The 23525-nt window shown below is 40.3% G+C and overlaps 1 protein-coding gene across 1 annotated transcript in view; it reads left to right on the top strand.

The window, feature by feature from the left end:
* The first annotated feature begins 15767 nt into the window (after window positions 1-15767).
* The window catches only part of LOC128741710 (circadian clock-controlled protein daywake-like), a 43668-nt gene continuing 35910 nt past the window's right edge, over window positions 15768-23525 (top strand). The window contains exon 1 of the mRNA XM_053837696.1: window positions 15768-15819. The gene's annotated coding sequence lies outside the window, so the exon portion shown is untranslated. The remainder of the gene's footprint in view (window positions 15820-23525) is intronic.

The following is a 23525-nucleotide window of genomic DNA, read 5'->3' as shown; positions in this document are numbered from 1 at the left end:
ACAATGGACTGAGGCTAATCAACTTCGCTGCAGCCAGAGGAATGGTTATCTGTAGTACCCATTTTGCACGAGCACACCTGGAAACAGCCTAATGGAGAGGCCTGCTCTCATATCGACCACGTTCTGGTTGATGGCCGGCACTTTTCTGATGTCGCAGACGTGCGATCCTTCCGGGGACCAAACGTTGACTCGGACCACTATCTCGTAGTAAGCAAGATCCGCGCCCGGTTGTCCAACGTATTCAAATCGAAGTCAACGAGGAAGATTCGACTGAACATTCGGCGGTTATCAGCGGAGGGAGTTACTGCAGAGTACTCTCGGAAGACTAATGAGCGGATCGATGATCATCTCGGAGAGAACCTGAACGAACAGTGGAGACACATCCACGACGCGATCAGTGCTGCAGCGCGGGAAGTGTTGGGTACTACTGCTGCAGCCACTTCCAGTGAGTGGTTTGACGCAGAGTGCCAGCGAGTGACTGATGAGAAGAATCGACATTTGGCTGCAGCTGTGACGCGCCAGAGCAGATAGAGATACCGAGATGCTAGAGCTGCCGAAAAGAGACTTCACCGTCGTAAGAAACGTCAGCACTGGGATCGCGATCTTGCGGAGGCGGAGAATTGCTTCGAGAGGCACGATACAAGAAGCTTCTTTAATACGATCAACGGAATCAGGAACCGGACCGCGCCAACTCCCGTTATGTGCAACGACAAGGAGGGGAACCTGATTACCGAAAGATCGGAGGTGGCTAGGCGTTGGAAACAATATTTCGGTGCATTGTTGTATGGTGAACAAGATGGAACGGCAAACAGAAACAGGATAACGATTGAGGATGATGGACAAGCTGTGAATCCACCAACTTTGGATGAGGTTAGGAAAGCAGCGAGAGAGCTGAAAAACGGCAAAGCAGCTGGAAAGGACGGCATCCCCGCCGAACTTTTGAAAGTCGGGAGCGAACGGCTGTATTGTGCAATCCATCAGATTATACTAAAGGTATGGACTGAGAAGGAATTACCTACGGACTGGTTGGAAGGTCTCATATGCCCAATTTACAAAAAGGGCCATCGACTCGAATGCAGCAATTATCGAGGTATTACTCTCCTCAATTCTGCATACAAAATTCTCTCCCGCATCATGCTCCTCAGACTGAGGCCGTTGCAGGAAACCTTTGTTGGCGAATACCAGTGCGATTTTCGAGAGGGACGCTCCAAGACGGACCAAATGTTCACCTTGCGACAGATCCTCGATAAATTCCGGGAATTCAATTTGCAGACTCATCATTTGTTTATAAACTTCAAGGCGGCGTACGATTCAGTTAAACGAAACGAGTTGTTGCAGATTATGCTTGAACATGGTTTTCCAACAAAACTGATTAGGCTGATACGTGCTACCCTTGATGGTTCAAAATCAAGCGTCAGGATAGCGGGTGAGACATCGGACTCGTTTGTGACGTTAGATGGTTTAAAGCAAGGTGACGGACTATCGAACTTGCTGTTTAAGATTACATTGGAAGGTGCTATTCGAAGGGCCGGCGTGCAGAGGAGGGGTACCATCATCGCGAAATTTCATATGCTCCTAGGGTTCGCGGACGACATCGATATCATCGGTGTTAACCGTAGAGCTGTGCAAGAGCGTACACGCATCTTAAGGAGGAAGCTGCGAGGATACGGCTTATCATAAATTCTACCAAAACAAAGTATATTGTGGCTGGTAGAGAGCGTGGTAGCCCTTTGGGTGTTGGAACTGCGGTGGTGATAGATGGAGATACTTTTGAAGTGGTCGTCGAATTTGTTTACCTTGGTACGTTAGTGACATGTGACAACGATGTGAGCCGTGAAGTAAAAAGGCGGATAGCGGCTGTCAACAGGGCCTTCTACGGATTACGTAGCCAGCGAGGTCCCGTAGCCTACAACTCGGTACAAAACTCGCGCTCTATAAGACGCTAATTCTCCCGGTGGTACTCTACGGCTATGAAGCGTGGACGTTGAAAGAGAGCGACCGACGAGCTCTTGGCGTTTTCGAGCGTAAGATCCTGCGATCAATTTTTGGCGGCATATTAGACGAAGGAGTGTGGCGCAGGCGCTTGAATCATGAAATATATCAAGTGTATAAAGATGCGGATATTGTAAAGCGACTAAAATACGGCAGGCTACAATGGGCTGGCCATGCAGCAAGGATGCCGGATGAGAGACCAGCGAAAACAATATTTAGCAGAGAACCCGACAGAGGCCGACGACTTCGAGGCAGACCCCGTACCCGTTGGATGAGCGCTGTTGACGAGGATGCTAGAACAGCGGGTGTTTGGAGCGACTGGAGAGTGGCAGCCCAAGGCCGAGTAATGTGGAGACGGCTCCTGAATTCGGCTTGGATTCGATTAGCGGATTGTCGCCGAAAAAGTAAAGTAAAGTAAAGTAGTAAGTATTTTAGAGGCCGGTGTAAACTTAATTGAAATAAGCTAGAATTCGACATTCCAATGAAAATAGTTCTTTATCTGGACAAAAGCAAAACTTGAAATCGGTCTCCAACGAGCTTTGCTTATCCAACCTAGTAAACATTCTTCACAACAAAGAAGAAAAGAACTGAATAATGTTGATGAAATATGTTCCATCAACATCATCAATAAAATGCCATCAGCGTTGGTTTAATGTGTAGAATTACAATGCACTGAAAGTGTTTAGCAATCATGTTCACCGTATACTTCACCGTGATTACAGCGGGAAATTAATCACCCGGTTTAGCGAAGGTTATCTTCGTAACGCTGACTGGCCACCCGGTGCATCCGCGATTCATAACGAAAAAATCATACCAGTCTGCGGCGGCTCCTCGATTATGGGACCCTACAATCTAATGCCGACAATCATTGTTCGTCATTGGTCACATAGAATAGAATAGAGCACCTCCTCTGGGGTAGTTATGACTGGCGGAACTCTGCGCATTTAAGCTTCTAAATGTCTCCTCGTGCTATTCATTACAATACTGCGCCACTAGCCGCGAATGATTTCCGCCGGCCGGGCAGGACACTCGGTAAAGCGATTCCGATAATGTATTCCAAATAACTGTTAGAGCGATGATAGCTAACCATGTTCTAAAAGAACGACGCAATACAATGCAAGACGCCACACGCATTTGTCAAAGGGGAATCCTATAATTGATGAACATGTCCGTTTAGATTTAGTGAACACCTAACCTTGGATTCGTTGGCAGCGTATATCTTCTATTTTAAATTAATACATTTAAAATTGATAAAGCGGAGACTTTAAGCTCGCGATCACGGAAAAGCCTAACCCTACTCCTAGTATGATCGCAATATGTTTGAACAATTATGCAAATTAATTGAAACTGAGATCCGATATTTATTGCTGTTAGTTTTTTAACCCCTAACTAATAATAATTTGTGGATTATACTTTACGGTAGGATATGTAATCACGTACTGAAAAGAAAATTGTGTGTGAACATGCGTGAGAAAATGCGCAGAACGGAGACCCTAGATATATTAACTAAGCGAAAAATTTACTCTGTTATTATTTATTTATTTCATTTGTTTTATGTTGGGATATTTATCAAATACGAAAGGCCGTAAAATTATATGTTGAAACTATTGGGGCTGTGAATTCAGATTTTAGAACATAAAATTTTCGTGTGAGATTGTAGGACCTTTACGGTACTCAGCTGTTTTGTAGTAATATCTCAATCTCATCCACACATACAAATCTATTGTACTTTATCTTTTTTTATACCACAATTCGTATTCTATAGGAAGCAAGTAATTTATAGTGTACTCACAAATGATATGTAATTAAAATATTTAACTCTCTCACCTCTCCGCCATTGTCACATAAATTGATTGTCTCGAGAAACTAATAAAAATAGCCGTATATAACGACAGCTATATTCTCAATAATTACTCCAACGCTCCAAAACTGTAATTGATCAGTCGAAAACATCCCCATGTATGTTATTGTTGTATATAGTACCAATACATGTTCCCTGGAATTTAAGCGGTCATAAATCTGCCATATTTCTGTCTACCTTATCGCCCCTGCCGACATCCACCCTTCCGATGATAGCCCGAGTTCCCGGTGTCTGACATCATTGTGCATTGGTTTATTATTATCGCATCGCGGCTCGGCTTTGCGGAACCGCGTCCATTTTTATTTACCTGCACCGACAGCGACAGCAGCAACGGTGTCAATCTGATCGATGAATGAGCTTGTACTCAAGCAGGCGCAACGACGCGCCTTCAACGCCGAAAGCCGGACGGCCAACGGTCAAGTGTAAACCCCGACATTATTCAACGTCAAAGTAAACGATTCGACCATCAAAATCGCTAAGTTTTGATAAACAAAAAACTCGCTGTTGACGCGATTAGTATAAAACATCAGGTTTCTAACTTGTGGATTTAGAATTTCAATATTACCAAAATATCTTTGACGAACTTTCTATCAAGATTTTGAATCATTTATTAACAACAACTGTTAATTCATACTAGCATTAACAAGGTTGAGTAATTTACCTGAACCTGAACTTCGGTCAGCAATGTGATTAAGTTAGCTCGACTCGTGACCCTTGAAAGGAACGCCTGTCTGTCACTGTATCCTGATGACAGACTGATGCGACGGACCGCGAATGTTTAAAAGCTTTGTGCAAGTTTCAACCAACATGAAACCCCATATGAACTTGACATGGAATATTCATTGACTTCGGTCAAGTACAACCATTTTTTTCCTCGCACTAGTGGAAGACCGTATTGCAAAGCATGCAACAGCAAATACGGATCTCAAGGTAAACTTACTTGGCGGAAATTTTTAACTCAAACATAAAATGTCAATAAATCTCGGAACAATCCCGAGCATAGTTTCCAGCGATAACGCAAACCACAGTCAATATTAGCCTGCTTCAAACCAACCGAAAATTTCCACAGCACCTTACCGATCTGAAGAAGTGATCTACCAACTCGTTGTTCTATTTTTGTCCTTGGCAGAACATATGCAAACCGCTCGGATCAGTTCGAAATTTGTTTGCACAACCCAATCTTCGGTTGGCCGTTGCCCGGACGCAGCGTTTGTTAAAATGCTAATTCCTTCTAAATATTATACTTCGCACTTTTTCGGATGTTTCAGGTTGAACGCATTTTGCCTGTATTGTCAATTGATTTTTCAAAAAAGTTTTCCTGTTTAGGCGAGTTATGCATATTATTATTAGACCTATCAATTTCTGCTCCTCATCCTCAAGGCGGCAAGCCTTTAATGATAGCCACAATGCTAGAACAAAATGATTACTTCAAATGATATAACTTCCAATGCAATTCAAATCATAAATCAAGGCACAAATAAACCCATTAAGAATTTTTTCATGGGCTGGGAAGTTTAGATCTGGTTGCTAGTAGATTATGTAGGATAATTTGAAGCGCCCTTGTATGTTCTTTTAATTTGCGCATCAAGCGGAAAATTGCTGTCAACTAAATTGGACGTGCAACAAACAATGGTGAATTCGTACTACCAGCATGACTGATGTAATTTGATTTAACCTTTACCTTCACCAATAACTGCCTGCCCATTGGGTTCGACAATTGAAGCAACAAATGTTCCAGTGCGATACTTTTTTCTGCGAATAAAGGTCAATAGTATGTGGCAGCCAATTCAAATTCATTCATTCAGGGATTCGAATTATTCAATACAATCAGCAGTTGATATAACCATCGAATAGCAGCTCCAATCATAAATTTAGGAGGTGCGAAATGCACAATTTCAATTATTTTCAAATTATTATATTCAATCATAAAACAGTAATCAAAGCCTTTTGCTTGCCGAAAACAGAACCAGGATTAAAAATGTTAACCAGTCATTTCAGTAGTCTTTGTCAAGAAGCCGGGGCTATGCAAACGCCGTAAGTTTCTTCTTCTATTTCTATTTCATGAGAAGCAACAGCAGCAGCGACACACTTGGAGTATGGAATTGTCGTCCGTGTCTGAGAAGCTATCACGCGGAAAATGTACTAAATTCTCTTGAATTTTTACAATAACGCTAAATACACTATTTCTCTCCATTAAAAGATTTTTTAATTATTTTATTCTCATTAATACTTCATCAATTTTCTTCCACTTTTTATTTAATTTCATTTCATCAAAAACTTTTCCACACTGCTTTCTTCGGTCGTTTTTGCCGTTTTTGGTTTTATGTGTTTTTTCCGATTCAAAACCCACAAAGTTTCGATTGGGCAAATCTCTGAGCAGTTTGATGGACAGGTCTTTGTTACACATGTAACATTGTTGTCTTTATACCACTCTAGCGGATCTTTAGAATAATGGCAGGAAGCGAGATCAGATCAAAAGATTACAGAATTGTTATGCTGTTTGATCAAGGGTAGCAAGCTTTTTTTGCAGACACTCTTTCACGTAGATTTTTCCGTTCACTGTGTCTGCTCTCTGCTGTAATGATGGGCGAGACAATTTTCCACTTTCGCATATGGCGTGCCACACCATAACCTTCTTGCCGAATTTTTCGCTGTAAATGGCCTTGATCCAGGCATATCCTTCCCCTTCGATGAAGTATAAAACTATGGTCTCGGCAAAGTGTTATAGTCGAGTTTTATGTAGATTTCCGAACCCTCGGTTTTACGGATTCAGCCTGTTTGGTGATTCGTCTGCCGATCGTAGTAATCCCTTATATAGGGTTTATTTCTAATTCCCGTCGTAGTAAGTAAAGCCATTCTAATTTTCATCATTTGTTGGATGGATTTAATGAATACTCCAAAAGCCCTTGTGCTGATTTGACTAAAATACACTTACCTTCCGATCCGTGAACTTTGAAATAACTGAAAAGCGATTATTAAAGCATATTATTGAAATTACGCAACTGACTTTATTTCTTAAATTCGTCGTACCGTTTTAAAATCCGTCCATCAAAATTTTTCATTGTCCGAAACAAAAATCACAACAATATTTACGAAGCAAACGCGCATGTATTTGTGTAGGACGGCATAACAAATGTTATTCTGCAAAATTTCTGCAGGTCGGACAGGTTTTCCTGGCTGTAGAATAACGACAATGCCTTGCATGAGTTGTTTTCATTTCGTCGCACGAAAAAATGTAGGAAATTTGGCTGGTAGGGCTTCTTTAATGATAAAAAGCATTTAAATAGATCTCAACTCACTTTGATTGATCGCGTATGATAGACAACAAACTAAAATATTAGGGAATAACTAGTTTTGCATTAATAATTTGTGTTGGATAGGACGGAAATAGGCAATTACGACGAAGCAGCAACATACCCTACTTGTCCATTACATGGATCTGATTTTCTGTCACGTCTCGGGGAATCTTCGAAAGTGCACTGTTTTCCGTTCTTTCTATCGTTTATCGGGGACTCCTTTACGCCTTAGTGCACCTAGATGTTTTCGTAGTTTAGTTGATCGAATGATTTTTCAAAAATAACTATCATCAGAAGAAGATAGTTCTGGAATTCGTTGATTTGCTCCAATATAATATGGAGCGGCTAGATAATGCGTAACAGCAACTCCTATTCGTACCCCCTCATGGTACCTGCCGCAACTAAACTAAACTGGAAACTAAAGTCCGATCGATCGACAAAGAAGGGGAACTCACGTGAACGCTTAGTGTAGCAACAAGGAAAAGCCATGTCAGCCTTGAGCGTCTGTTTCCATCTCAAGAGACGGTTCTTGCTGGCATGACGATTTCTCTACCAAGTGCGCGGTTGTACTTCAGGTTTAGGAGCGGCTCACCACAGCGTCCGATCCGGAGCAGGCAGCTGAACCTAATATAGCCGCCCGATCACGAAACTCGGTAGCGTGGCCCTAGTAAGCCACCACGAAAAATTAGGAAAACTCGATTCGTAACATTCGGCATGAACAAAGGTGACAAAATGAGGACATGGAATGTATGTTTGATAGCTGGAACTGCAGATTATTGAATTTCGTTGGTGGCGACAGGGTGCTGCTCAATTAGTTAGAATCCCGAAAGTTCAGTATCGTGGCTCTGCAGGAGATCTGACGCAAAGCAGAGAAGGTGTGGAAGATCCGTGGTGGCAAGGTACCAAATTGACCAATTTGAAGCGACTAAAGAGCTGGAAACTGATTTTGTAGTGATTGGGTAGAATGCGGAAAGACGTATTGGATTGGAAGGCGTATAACGAGAGGATGTACCGTGGACCCCCGTTCGTTTGACCGTTTTTAATCTGAACACTTTTTAATTTGAACCCCGCTGGTTTGCATGATGTGCAAATTAAAAATGGTTTAAATGTCATTCTCAATATGGCATCATTTGCCTTCGCAGACAATGCACATAAACACGATTTGTTTGTACTGATCTAGCGTGTTTAATTCTATTTTAATCAGTTTCACATTTCGTTTCCCAACGATTACGATAGAAATCCGATCGGAGAATAACATATTCGCTGTTTGCAATTACCAACCAAACGAGACTAAATCAAACCACCAAAACAATAACAAAGAGCAGGGCGGCCAGTTCATACAAATTTCAGCATATTTAGGGTTGCTAGTTGTTCAAATTAAAAACGAACCCCGTTAGTTTGCATGAGGAATCGTTCAAACGAACGGGGGTCCACTGTATAAGATGAAGATTAAAGGCGATTTCGTCAACTACAGCATCATAAACATTCACTGACCGCACGAACCCGACGACGAGAAGGAAGTATTCTATGCGCAGCTGGAGGCAACGTATGATAGCTGGGCGCCACGCAACGGTACAGATCGTCATTGGGGATATGAACGCCCGGATTGGCAGTGGAGCGATGTATAGACGAACGATAGCGGTCAGCGATGTTTCATCTTTGCAGCATCCCGAGGCTTGATGAGCATAAGCAATTTCTTTTCCCGCAAAGATATTCACCAAGCCATCTGAAGATCATCGGATTAACGAACATTGAACCAAATCGACCATGTTCTCATCAATAAACGGTTTTTCTCGAACAGCACGGGGTGCTTGGGGAGGACAAACAGAGTTTTGAAGAACTATATAAGCATTACCACGAGGGTGAATTTGAACGGGGGAGTATTGACGAGCGCGGAAAAAGTAGACCACGATCCTGAGGAGGAGAGAGCGCCAGTCTACTGAGGAAAACCTGGTCAGAAATGATCGTGAGGTGGTCGATAGGTGAAAAGAGTTCTTCGATAAGCATCCCAAGGGCGATATAACAAAAGGAGGCGAAGCGGAAGTGGATCTAGGAGTGCCTATAAACGATAACAACGTACCGGCTCTCGATCTCAAAGAGACATCGGTCAGCTTAATAGTCAACCAAATAATAGATCCACCGGAAAAAACCGAATCCTGGCAGAACTCTACAAAATGTCGCTGTTTCCCATATAACGGGTGGCAACTAAAATTTTGGAATTTTTTCTCAAGCTGTCAAAAAAAGACAAAGATACATGAAGAAGATATGATTTACCGAAATTAAAGATACATTATCCATTGTTGAAAAAAATTAGTGTAGGGGAGAGTAGTCAACAGTGAGACAACAGGAACAGTGAGACATCGGGAATAGCTTCGCCATAAAACGTACAAGATCCATGATATTTTCCTGCAAAGTAAAGTTTGTGAATCTATATCACATAATACAGTTTGAGAAAACTTTATTAATTTTTAAGTATATTTTTCAACAAAAGTCGTTTTTGGGGGGGTCAAAGTAAATTTTATTGCGAACATTTTCAGGTGATTTTTAACGGCAAATCGCATAACTAATCCAAATTAAAGTTACTACATGGCATCTCATAGGAATGAGAGATAAAAATAAAAAATATAAGACCATCGAATTGTTTGCTAACACCACTATTTCACTATTTCTTATAAAACATTCCTATTGGGAACAGTGAGACAAACAGATGTGGGTAATTTCTAAAAAAAATTTTTGAGTTGAATTGTAAACCAATCCATATAAATTGATTGTAAATGAGTTCTGAAGTGTAAGTTGAAGGTCAGATAACCAGGATTTGACCTTTATATGAATATAAATGTAGATGTGAGAAAAATCGGAATTTTCAATACTGCACAACAATAATGTATCCTTTATGCACAAAATAAATAGTACGACTTCTAAACTAGTCTTTGTTACCAAAAAATATGGTTTAAGTTTAATTCTAATATGTGTCTCAGTATTCAATACTCGTTGTCTCACTCTTCCCACCTACTGGGGAACAGTGAGCCAAAAAGACACCTTCACATTTGCGTTTGTAACTATTTTATCTTTTAACCAAACGGGCTGAAACATTTTTTTTAGACAACTAGAAGGATATACCTTTCAAATGGATTGAAGACCTCGTTGGTAACTATCACCAAAAAAATTTTAAAATTTTTGGAAAAAAAGTGTCTCACTGTAGACGTCTCTCCCCTACATGTGAAAATGGTCCGTATTCGGCTGTTCGGAGAAGCTTCCGTTTGATGTCCGTACAGGAGCGTTGTACGGCCGTCATGTCAATTTTGCAAATGCATCTCTTGATTCTACCAATCAACTGTTTGCAGTTCGTGGCTCTCCAGTTATTTTTGTACACCAAGGAAGTCAAAATCCCGAAGAAATCTTCGATTAGGTGCACTGAGACAGATTTCTCGGGTTGTGGTTTTTGGGTAAAAATGGGATCGAATGGGTATTCAGGAATGATTGTGCTTTTTTGGCGTAATGCGATGATGCTCTATCCGGCCAAAACACGTATTGTTTATCTGCATGTTGTTTTTGTAGGAACGGGATCAAAATTTTCTTCAAACATTCGTATGGTGCATCTTAATTGATAGCCAAACCAGAGGGCATGTTGTTGAAGAAACGAGAAAGAGAACGATGTCCTTCTGCGTCCATAATTTTGGCTGGTCTTCCACTATCTTGCTTGCGAATAGTTGATGGGCATCTTAGGATATGGTAAACAGTCGAGGCCGCAACATATTTGCTTTTTAAATGTTGTACCGTATACTTTTTGCCGAGATTTTTGTGGCAGATTGTAGAAGCGTATAACGCGCTTCCGAAATGCTACTTGTTTCGACGCCATTTTTTGCAAAACTGGGTAAGCATAAACAAAACAAATAATATTAACAAAAAGAGGAGAGAGAGAGTGCTAACACATAGATACTTTCATTTCTTTCTGAGCTCGTTTGTAGTTGAGCATAAGGGCCGCAAAAAAATTCCAAAATTTTAGTTGCCACCCGTTAATAGGGAAGAGTTGATGCAATATTTGCGCTGAGAACACTGGGCCAACATTCAGCATTTTGGCTGTAATGTAGTTTTTCCCAGACCGTCCAGTTAACTTCGAGATACCAGGCTGTTCTAATAAGCCAATCGTAGTATGGTCGAGTCTCTTCTGGGCGGTGCTGCTAGACTCAGTGGAATCGTCGGAGCACTAGCCCCGTAATTTTCCTATACTCTAATAACCAGCTGCGTAGTCTGTCGATAAAGAAGGGTCACAACTTGAACACACTTAGACTTAAAGACTTTTACTCAACATACGATACAGTTAAATGAGAACAGTTATAGCAGATAATGCACGAGTACGGTTTTTCTGGATAAACTGACGCGGGTGATCAAAGCTACCCTGGAGCGGGTGTTCTTCGTGCGCGTCTCGGGGACACTCTCGAGGCCAATTAGAAACTGTGTATTTGGTGATGCAGATATTATTGCTGGTTTTAGAAAAATGATGCCTTCAACCTCGCCTGGACCCGACGGAATTCCTATAATTACTTTAATAAAGTGCGCCGAAGCTCTCTGCGCGCCTTTAAGAACAATTTTCAATCTGTCCCTTACACAAGCAGTTTTCCCAGAATGCTAGAAGAAATCAGTGATGTTCCCGGTGCTGAAAACGGGTGATAAATGCACCCGTGCATAACTACCAGGGAGTAACCTCTTTATGTGCCGCATCTAAACTTTTTGAAATATTGGTAAACAAAGATCTTTTTACAGCTGCGAAGTTTTACATTTCCCCGGAGCAACACGGATTCTTTCCTGGTAGATCTACCGTTACCAATCTAGTTCAGTTCTCATCACTGTGATTCACCTACATGGATCAAGGACTTCAAGTCGACGCGATATACACCGACCTTAAAGCAGCCTTTGATAGAGTCAACCACAATACTCTGCTTGCCAAACTCAATCGTCTGGGCGTGTCATCAAATCTTGTTCGCTGGTTCGAGTCGTATTTGACTAATCGCCGACTGTATGTCAAATTGGGATCAACGGAATCAGATGAATTTCATAATCCCTCAGGTGTCCCACAAGGCAACAATTTAGGACCACTGGTGTTTATCATATTCTATACGTCTGCAAGTGTTACCGAGAGATTGCTAACTTTTATATGCTGACGATCTTAAAATCTTCTGAACAATCAGTGCTCTCACAGACTGTCAGTTGTTGCAAATAAGGGTTGACAAGTTGTACGACTGGTGCCAAAGCGATTTTATAACTATCAGCGTGGCGAAATGTTCTGTAATCACGTTGACGAGGAAAAAGAACCCAATTCTATGTAGTTATAGAATAGGAAACGAAGAAGTACAAAGATCAAATGTTATACGTGACCTCGGGGTTTTGATAAACTCAGAACTAAGCTTCCGGGAGCATTACAGTCATGTCGTTGCTAAATCTCGACGGAACCTCAGGTTCATCTTCCGTATCTCAGCTGAATTCCGCAACCCATACTGCCTGCGCGCCTTGTACTTCAACTTAGTTAGATCGGTGTTGGAAACAGAGTCCATTCCGTAGCATTTGGATCCACAGAATTGAAAAAGTTAAATCGAGATTCATCAGACACGCTTTAAGACTTCTTCCTTGGCGAAATCCAAATGCGCTACCACCGTACGAAACAAGAAGCAGACTTCTGGGAATGGATACCCTCCAAAAGCGAAGAAAAGTTCAAAGGACGGTCTTTGTCGGCAAACTGTTGCTGGGGGAAATCGACGCGCCGTGGATTCTCTCCAGAATAAACATGAATGCAGTACCACGACCCCTTCGACGCCGGGATTTCACGAGACCTCAGCAGTACAGAACGGATTATGCACAAAATGGGCCCATTCGATCGATGTGTTTTTTATTTAACCAGTGTTACCAATTGCTTGACTTCAATGTTCTTCTTCTTCTTCAGCAGCATAGAGCCGGGGTGGCTCGTGCTGTTTCAAGCACTCGTCTCTATTCAACTCGGTCTTGGGCCACTCGTCGCCAATTTCCTAGTCGTCTCAGAAGTCGCAAATCGCTTTCGACCTGGTCGAGCCATCGTGCACGTTGGGCCCCCCTGTTCCTGGTGTCGGTGGGGTTGTTGAAGAGGACCGTTTTCGTCGCACTGTCGTCCGGCATCCTTACGACGTGTCCGGCCCACCGTAGCCTGCTAACTTTCGCTAGATGTACGATGGGAGTCTCCCCAAGCAGTGCCTGTAGCTCGTGATTCATACGCCTCCGCCACTCTCCGCTTTCAGTTTGTACTCCGCCAAATATCGTCCGCAGCACTTTCCGCTCAAACACGGCAAGGGCACGTGTATCCTCCGTAAGCAGCGTCATGGCTTCAAGTCCATAAAGAACTACCGGTCTAATAATGGTTTTGTACATTGTTAGCTTCGTGCGGCGGCGTATGCTTCCTGATCGTAGCGTTTTACGAAGGGCAAAGTAGGCCCGATTTCCCGCTTGGATGCGCCGCTGGATCTCCTTACTAGTGTTGTTGTCCGCGGTCACCAGCGATCCCAAATACACGAACTCTTCTACCACTTCTAGTTCGTCGCCGTCAACGGTTACCGTCCGTGGGAGGCGCGCATTTGTTTCCTTTGAGCCTCTTCCTTTCATGTATTTGGTCTTCGACGCATTTATTTTTAGCCCAATTCTCCTAGACTCCGCTTTCAGTCTGGAATAGTTGTTGAAAATGGAGACTAGGAGGAAAGGGTTCCAAATCAATGCGTCGAAAATCAAATATATGGTAGAAAGAGGCTCCAGAGAAAGCAACTTTTGCCTCCCACGGACAGTGACTATTGAAGGGGCTGAACTGGAAGTGGTTGATGAGTTCGTATATTTGGGATCTCTGGTAACCTCAGTCTCTGTACTACATCAGTTCCTCATAGTTCGCCTCAAGGTACGATTCTGATCTAATAAACCAGTCTTTGTATGTTCGAATCTCGGCTGGAAGAGGATAGCTGGCTACAAAGTCTGTTGTATAAAAACACAAGGTCAGGTAAGGTTTCGATATCTGAATATAGCACCTAGGGTTTGCTTTGTTTTTTACTACGTCAGTCAGGAGAAATAACTGAAATTCAGCTAAAGTACAGCTTGAGGGGCTTTCGAAGGCGTCTTACATCAACTTCAGTCAACTAATTCCTGAATCATAAACGTTCAGCGTATAACGTATAACAAATTGCTGTTCTTATAAATTGTTTATCTCTTTGAAGCAAAAACCACTGTTAAGATGAACTACCCATAACCGTAGTATCAAATATTGCATTTTTCTACTTTTATTTTTCTTAGCTAATTATTCCGAACATAGCACAGCAGCCACCGCAAAGCGGAAGTTTTTCCTTCCGAAGGCCGTCCAAGGGGTCGATAAAACCGTAATTTATTTCCCCATTCTCGAGGAGGCTTGAGAGTTGTTCTCGGTTATTCCACTTGCCTTTTTTATGTCCGATTTCTTAAAGTGGACGGATAGTTGATATTCTACCGGTACATTGATCTGCATAGTGCAGTGCAGCACCAATCGAGCTTGCAGGAACGCTGTGGTTCCACGGAACCGGTTATATCTCTTGCGCCGTGTGATTGAAACTGTTACTATTTGGGCAAGGAAGAGAACATTTGCGCAGGAAATGTCAGTTGTTCAATTTGCTTACAATAAGCACCGCGGGTAATGAACGAAAGATTTGTTCACTGACTCGGGATTGTGATTGAGCATTATTACCCACCGTACTGCAGGGAAGGTGTGCCATCTGTAAGACCTTGTGAGAATTCAGTCTGAAACTACATCAGGATACATCTTACTTCAATCGTGAATGGACAGTAACGACTGTTTCTAGTATACGGAATCAGGAAATTTTATCTTCCTTTACTGTAATGTTTGATATTTTTCACACAAACAGACTTTGGAGTCTGTGATTAAAATAATTACTCATATTTACATATATGGGTTTCTTAATACTGCATATATTAATTGCATTTGTTGGACATACACAAATGACATGTGAGATGTGAATCTAAACTTCAAAGTTTGTTAATCATCAATTCAATATTTTAGTGAAACGAAAAATATTGATGACATTGAAAAATGGCAGATTGCACTTTGGACCTACAGCCAAATGCCACAAGCGTTTAGTGTTTTCGATCAGTCGGACTACTCAAAATCAACTGCTTCGTCCGGTGCTACCCTTCCGCCGCCGGTGATCACTTTGAGTAGCAAGCTCTTCTGAAACGAGGATCGAAGCGTTCGTTGGGGGTATCCCCGAGAGAAAGAATCTCGCACGCGTAGTAATAATAAGCGAGGCATTCGGCATGCACTACTAAGCCACCCGCTCGCAGTAGGAGACAATAAAGGTAAAACATTCTCCGGGGTGGCGGTCAGCTGCTGCTCTTAGTAGTCGACCGCGCGTATGTATTTTACTCAGTATCCGTGAGAGAACCGTTCCGAGCTTTTTTGTTCGCGCTCGTAGAGCTTTTCGATTATTTTTTTTTTTCGTTTTGACGTTCGGTGGCTTGCGTGTGTAAGCTAGTATATGTGGCCGAGAAAATCTATATAAAAGTATACAGCGTTCATAATTTCTTCTTTATTTGTTGTCCAAAGGTGCTGCCGAGTGCTGTTGCTGCGAGTGAGTTTTTTCTGTGTGATTTACTACTGAAGCGTGAAGATTCAAGGTTTTTCTTTTCACCGTGCTGAATGAGAACTGCTTCGGCCGTTCAAGGATTAGAAAGGAATTCGAAAATCGCTCAGGGTACCGGATCTATAAAAGAAGTTTGTGAACATTAGTGCATTAATAAATTCCGATGGACCACTTCGAATCGATAGACTATTTGGAGCATTTAATCGGTTGCTATTTCAAAGAACATAAGAAGGAATGAAAAGTTGGTGCCATAAAGAGAGAAACGAAACATTTGGAAACGATCATCATTGGCACATAGCATTGAAACGAGATTGAAAGTGCACAAAGTGAAGAAATATTGGTGAAGAATAAACCGAAACAAGAAGGATCTCCCGCGAAGGAAACGTTGCTTCGGAGGATTGGACTGAGAGCTGAGAGCAGCACTCAAGCCAAATCGATCAATTGATTCGAAAAGTCGGTTACCAGTGCCAATCGAAATATTGGAAAATCGAAAAAAGGCACACTTCGCGTTGGAACTTCACACCGTCCGTCGTCGTGAACTGAACTCTGAATGTTATCTTAGTGCCAGCGAAAAACGAACGTTTGAGCGATCTTGTCCGGGCGGCGGGGTACGTGAACGCTATCTCGCAAGACTGCGTCTGCGGTTGGCTGGGCTTGGGAGGTTTGCCGGTTTTTGCATTAGGTGACCAGCAACGGAAAGGAAAAAGCAAAGCTCAAAATTTAGCAATCAGCAATGTGTGAACGGTTTAATTATGCAATCTGTCTGTTTTGTGTTGCATTCATCAGATTGTATCGACGAGCTATTGTCCTAATGGTATCAATAATCCGACACGACAATTAGCGGAGTCATACTGGGAGAGAGGGGTTCGTCGCTTACAGTTCTTTTGACATTCTTTGTGCTTGACTGTTGCTTGTCGAGCCTTAAGTACATTAATCCAGATGGATTACTTACTGCTGAGTAGTTTTGAAAAGAGATTCATTCAGAAATAGTGGTTTTCTGCACTACGATATGTTTTTGTTTTTGGATACTCGTCAGTGTTGCACGTTCTAGCTTACTTGCAAACTATTAATACAAAAAAAACAAAAGTATAAATCTTTTTTTCATTATTGACTGGTCGATAACTATTTTGACGATCATTATGTGCCGGTATTCGCTCACTGTAATGAGTTTGTTAAGACAACTTGTATAATTGAATAATAATTAATTAATGTTTCAATAAACGTCAAACAGGACTTTAAAAAGAATTTAAAATATCCATTACAACAAAAATATAAGAACAAATTTTGCAGCGGTAAAAAAATTTGTGAAAAATTCTCTTAACCCGTCTCAAAGAGCGCAATAAAAACATATTGTGCAGTTTAACCACAATTCTTTTGAAACCTTCAACTGTTGTGCAATGTTCTTAGGTATAAAACATATATTGCAATAGAATTGCTATAGGTTTTGTGGTCAGAATGTTACTTTGACTGACTTTTTTATTGTCACAGGTTTTATTAGCTCATTTAGAATACTTTAACGACCGTGCAGCTCATCCATACCTGTTTCGAATGTATTGAAAATTAGAGTATTGGCTGTCTTTGGTGGCGGTACAAACTCTTATACCTGCCACTTTGAAAGTTGAAGACAATGTTGAAGCTATGTAAAGGTAGCATCGCTAATAGAGCGAATCTCGATTTGACACCTGTCAAGGTGATTGCCAATTTGTCGATTTCGTTGTTTGCAGCGGTTCTCCCTATTCAAAAATGTTAGAAGAAATGAGAATTATGCTAGACCTAATCGCTGATTTGTTGAACAGACATCTCCATATTTCGAAGCAAAGCAAACCCAAGGTCCGTTTTCGAAAATCGGCGTTACGTTTTTTTATACGACAGATTTCGCAACCAGCTGTAGTTATAAGACAATTGCGGGGCTGGTATTAGGCTTCTATTAACTCTAATAGCCTCTCCCAGTCGAGATTCAAATGTGTGACGATTGGCTTGCTACCTGTGTCGTACATCGAGGTCAATTGGAGAGTTTATAATGATTATAACTCATTTATTTTGCATATCGTTATATTCTTCTATAACATTTATATTTCTCGTCTTATTCAGGATGAAAAATAATTTGGATTGTAATACACACTTCCAGAGCCGTACCGTGACATTGTGGTGCCCTTGGCGAAAACCTGATTTAATATACCCTCGTGTCTTAAATAAATGTTCCTTCCAAGTTTATTATTTTTGATAAGATTTTAAACCACCAACCAGACTCTAAATCTGGATTAAATTTTGGACCATTTTCTGGACAAATTTTGGAACAGATTTGGACTAGATTCCAGATTAGATTTTGGACCACATTTTTAATTAGATTTTGAATTTCGGACCAGATTTGGACTAGGTTCTGGACCTGATATTGGACAACATTCTGTACCAGAATTAGATGTTGGACGTGGACCAAACTCTGGATCTATACCACATTTTGGTCCACATTTTTTATAAGATTTCAGACCAGATTTGGATCAAATTTTGGACCAGATTCTAGAGCTGGGCCAGGTTATAAATCAGATTTTGGACCACATTTTTGATCTGATTTTTGGGACAGATTTTAGACCTGGAGCAGATTTTGGGCCACAGTTTTTTGTCGGTTTTTAAGTCACCAACCAGATTTTGAATTAGGCTTTGAACCAGATTGTGGACCTGGGCTACGTCGCGAACCACATTTTCTATGAACCTTTGTTTCAAATTTTGAAACAGATTTGGACTAGATTCTGGGCCAAATTTTGAACCATATTTTCATTAGATCAGATTAAATTTTTGACCAGATTTTGAATTAGATTTTGTATAAGATTTTAAATCTAAGCTAGACCGCAATCTTGACCTGCATCAGACTTTGGACCACATTTTTATCAGATTTGGACTAGGTTTTGGACCACATTTTTTATCACTTTTTGTACCTAATTTTTTATCAGATTTTAAGCAAGCAACCAGGTTTTGGATTAGATTTTGAACCAGATTCTGGATCTGGACCATAGTTTAGGCCTAGACTATATCGTGGACCATATTTTTCTTATCAAATTTTGTTCCAAATTTTGAAACAGATTTGGACTAGATTGTGGACCATGTTCTGGACCACATTTTTATCAGATTTTGTAACCTGATTCTACACCTGGTTCCAGAGCCGTAGCGTGACATCATGGCGGTCCTGGAGAAGGCCCGATTTGGTACTCCCTACCCTAGCAACAATGTGAGTTTTATTGTATTCTTATGGTGGTTTTCAAGAGCAATTTTGGTCTTAAATGCCATCATAAGAGTGTAATAAAACCTAAATTGTTACTTGTAGTATCATAAATCAGAGTTCCTTCATACATGATTCGTATAACTCCCTTCGTTCAGTACGTCACTACACTTGAGAGTGCCACTGAGATTCAGGCCGTTTTGGCGCCCCCTAGAGCTAATGCCATTGGCGGGAGTCAGTTTAACCAACTGCACGCTACGGTGGTGCACACTTTGAGCAGCCCAAATATTAAATAAAATTGTTAATAAAACCACTATTTGAGCGCAACAAATCTGATTTGTGTTATTTGGGCGCAGGTCTTTGATTTAGGGGGCATAGTACCTTTTCAGTTTTTAAAAACCGAATTTTTTTTATTAATTATTTCGAAAGATTAACATTTTAACTATATGTGTTTCAAGTTGTTTGGATGAATTACAAAAATTGACAAAATTACAACTATTTGTACTACGCTTGTCTGGAGCGATTACACAGCGAATAAAAACTTCAACGCCAACTTCAACGCCTCTTGCGCCAATCCATGGTTCATGTTTTTTTAATAACTATCTTCAAGGTGCCGTAGGGGAAAGGGAAAGAGGTAAGAGAGAGGAATTTTTTGTTTAGTGCTTGCTAACAAGAAGCAGTAATAGACATCCCTAGCAACAATGTGAGTTTTATTGTACTCTTATGGCGGTTTTCATGACGAATTTTGATCTTATATGCCATCATAAGAGTTTAATAAAACACAAATTGTTACTTGGGATTACAGCTACGCCGCAGTGGGTCACCGGCAAACACTGCAGCCGTCTTGCTCTCATCTAGAAAAGTGGCCATATGGCCAATAATGAATGTTTAAGAAATTATACCAAATGGTGTTAAGCCAAATTTTAGGTCCAATTCAAGCCCAATTTATAACTAATCTGAGTTCAATTTGAAAACCAAATCATTCAAATCTGGTTTCATACCCAATTTCTAATTCAATTAGAAGATTAACTTCAAATCCAAATTGTTCCAATTTGTAGTCCAATTTCAAGTTTAATTTTAAGTCCAATTTCATTTCCAATACCAATGTCCGATGTGTCCAATTCCAAATTTAATTCATCTTCAATTTCCAATAAAACTTTGAAATTTCGACTCCGATTACAAATCTAATTTCAAGTATAATTTGAAGCCTGACTAAGTTCAATTTCGAAACCTATTTAAGTTTTTTTTTTGTTTTTTTTTTCAAATACCGGGTCAAGTAAAATTTTAAATCTTCCGATTTCATATACAATTATTTGCAAACTCTTCATGTTTAATTTTATATTAAATTTTAAATCAGATTTGGAGTCCAATTTAATTCCAATTTTAAGTTCAATTTCAAGTCAAACTTTAGTTTGATTTTAAACCCTAGGGTGATTTATATATTTTGGACAGGCGTTACGCGTACTCTATTTTGGACTTTGACGGAAAAATCAAATGAAAAATGTCCAAAATAGAGTAGGAGTAGGCTTGTCCAAAATAGATAAATCACCCTATATCTAGTCCAACGTTATGTTTCAGTTTCGGTTCAAAATTAAAATCAGGAAATACAGGTCGGACTCGATTATCCGGGAGAAAAAATTTTTTTTTGTAATGTTAAACACGTTTTAAACATAAACACATTTCAAAAAACCTATTTAAAAAAAATTTCACCCGGATAATCGAGTCCGACCTGTAATTCATGTTGCGGTAGAATAAAACATTTATTTAAGCTTGTGTTGAAATTCAATAGTAAAATAACCATAGCCGTGCTTAAGTTTTAATTTCATGTTTCAGTATTTTTGTTATTCTCAACATTTTAATAATAAATCCTGCGCCCTCAGTTGTTCAAAAATTAGCAATGAATATGTGAATCGAATTCCTTGTGAACATACAATAATTGTCTGCTCCGTCGACAATGCATCCATCGGCTTTCGATTTTATAAATTGAATTAAATGTGGCCGATTTTGTGGACAAAGGATGTCTCGGAGATGCCTGGAAGTGTCAACAATAGTATCATCATGAACAAAAAATTGTTTAAAGTGGCGTTAGTGGCTTTTAAGGCAGCAGCAATACCATGTATTATAGTGTTCATTCGTCAAATCGAACTGAACCAATCATTTCTCTCACAAGTTAACCTTTAAGCCTCACATTGACAATGTCATCAAAAAAATGGCGAAAAAGTACGGTGTCTTGTGCCGTTTAAGAAATGAATTGACGATTAGCAGTAAAATTCTTTTATATAAGTCAATCATTTCACCACATATAGATTTTTGTTCATCCATCCTGTTCCTCGCAAACGATACACAAATATTGAAGTTGCAGCGCTTGCAAAATAAAGTTATGCGATTAATTTTAAGATGTAATAGATACACTTCCTCATATATTATGCTGGACGCATTGCAATGGCTTTCTGTGAAGCAAAGAGTTTATTTTTTGACAATGGTGTTTCTATATAAAATTCTTAATGGGATGCTGCCTCGATATTTGTGTGATCGAATTGAAAGAGGAAGTGATTTGCATTCGTACAACACTAGAAACGCGAATGATGCAAGAACACCAAATTTTTTGTTTGGAAGATCACAGAACTCTCTGTTGTACAAAGGAATGAACTATTTCAATTCGATGCCTAGACAAATAAAACGTGCAGCAACAATGGCGGAATTCAAAAGGCTTTGTATTTCACACATAAAATCTACTTTATAGTCACAATTCGATTTTTTTGTATTTTTTAAGAAGATTGTATATTTATTTATTTTTTGTATATTTAGTGGATATAGTAAGTTATCATGTTCACTGATGATGATGGATTTGAAATTGTTATTATTATTAATTAAAAAAGTTTAGAGAAGGCTACACATGTTTGAGCCACGCGCGCGAGAACAGACATACACAATCTGGAAATTGAATGATCAGGTTAAAGTCCTGAACAAAGGGTTTGGAGCGGAAGCTGGACAGGCTTGGGTTTGCTTGTTGACTTTGGAACTCGTATACCATCGCTTTGTTGCGGAGTGGTATATCGAGCACCAAAGTTCTGCAGGATCTCCCTCGTAGTTCTAGATCGTTATCTAGAACCAACTCTGACCAGCTTGTGCTCCTAAATATTAGGTTCAATTCCTAATCAAGTCCAGATAATTTTCGGGTTGGAAACGTTTTGGACGAGCCTTGGACAGTTACTGAAATTTTGATATTCGTTTGAAAGTTTGATATGTCTGTATTAGAAGCCAGCTCGTTATTTGCTTTTACCACCTGGCTACATTGTTATATTATAAATATCTTAAGTAGATAAACCGTCCTGCTCAAACCGTTGTAGGGGTATGAGGTGGGACCATCATCATCATCATCATCATCATCTCAATGACCATGAACATATGATTTATCGTTGATCGGTGTGTATATTCAATTCACTAACTTTCCAATCTCTGAGCAGCCATGATAAACTGAAACATCTTTTTGGACTTACTTCCAACGAAGTTCTTTGGAAGTTCCATTTCAAAATTTTTACAAGTATTCCTTCAGCTCATCAATGCTGCTGTTATTCAGTATATCAAATTGGTTTCTTGTTGGCATAGATCCGTTGCATATTTTCTAGGTGTTCTTCACTGGATATGCGAAAATTTTCAAGTGTCGAAGTACGATTTTGCAATCGAACTGGAGTTATCTTGCTGGAACACGATTTTTGCGTCAGTATTTCGCTTTGAACCGAGCCATGAAATAATGTCCAGTAGGTTATAATGAACTTTGATAAGTTCTTCGTACAAAATGGTGTTACCAGATTTAGCGTTCTACAAAACCCGATTCAAACCTGCGAGTAGCGAAATACTCGAAATCATTTCATATATATTGCCTCGCCATCACCCTGTAAATCCCTCGGAGCCTTTTTTCATTCGCTTGATGTTTTCCAAACGATTCTGTCTGCATATGAGGGTTATATTTACAGAGTTTTGTTCAGTTTATGTCGAATAGTATTGGGCGTAGTGTGCCGTATTATATGAACTGTTTCCTTACAACCTGGCAGATTCAGTGTAGACCTGGTTTTACATAGTAAAATGGTGGAATTTAACATCAATCCTACAATAGATTGTTCAACTATCGCTGACAACTTTGATATTTCCCTTTCGATTGATTGTAGCAAAGCTTAAAACCTCCTCTAGCAGTTTAGAGCCGAGATGGCTCGTGCTGCCTCAAGAATTTCTCTCCACTATACTTGGACTAGGGTTACTCATCACCAATTTGTTGAGCGTCTCGTTACTCGTAAGTCTGATTCAACTTGGTCGAACCATTCGGCATGTTGTTGGACCCCTTTATTCTTGGAGGGATTTTTGAAGAGAACAGAGTTTGTCGTAATTTCGCCGAATTACGCTCCCAATGGTGATGTTGAATGACATACCGTATAGTCGCTCGGCATACTTCGAAGAAGGTCAAGAGTGTTCCCAAAAGCGCACTAAGGCCATCACTACTTCCAGGGTTGCTTTGATCAGCCACGTCC

Source organism: Sabethes cyaneus, chromosome 3 (assembly GCF_943734655.1).
Source record: "Sabethes cyaneus chromosome 3, idSabCyanKW18_F2, whole genome shotgun sequence".
In the NCBI taxonomy this organism is placed as follows: Eukaryota; Metazoa; Arthropoda; class Insecta; order Diptera; family Culicidae; genus Sabethes; species Sabethes cyaneus.
This window is presented reverse-complemented; position numbering and strand designations above follow the sequence as displayed.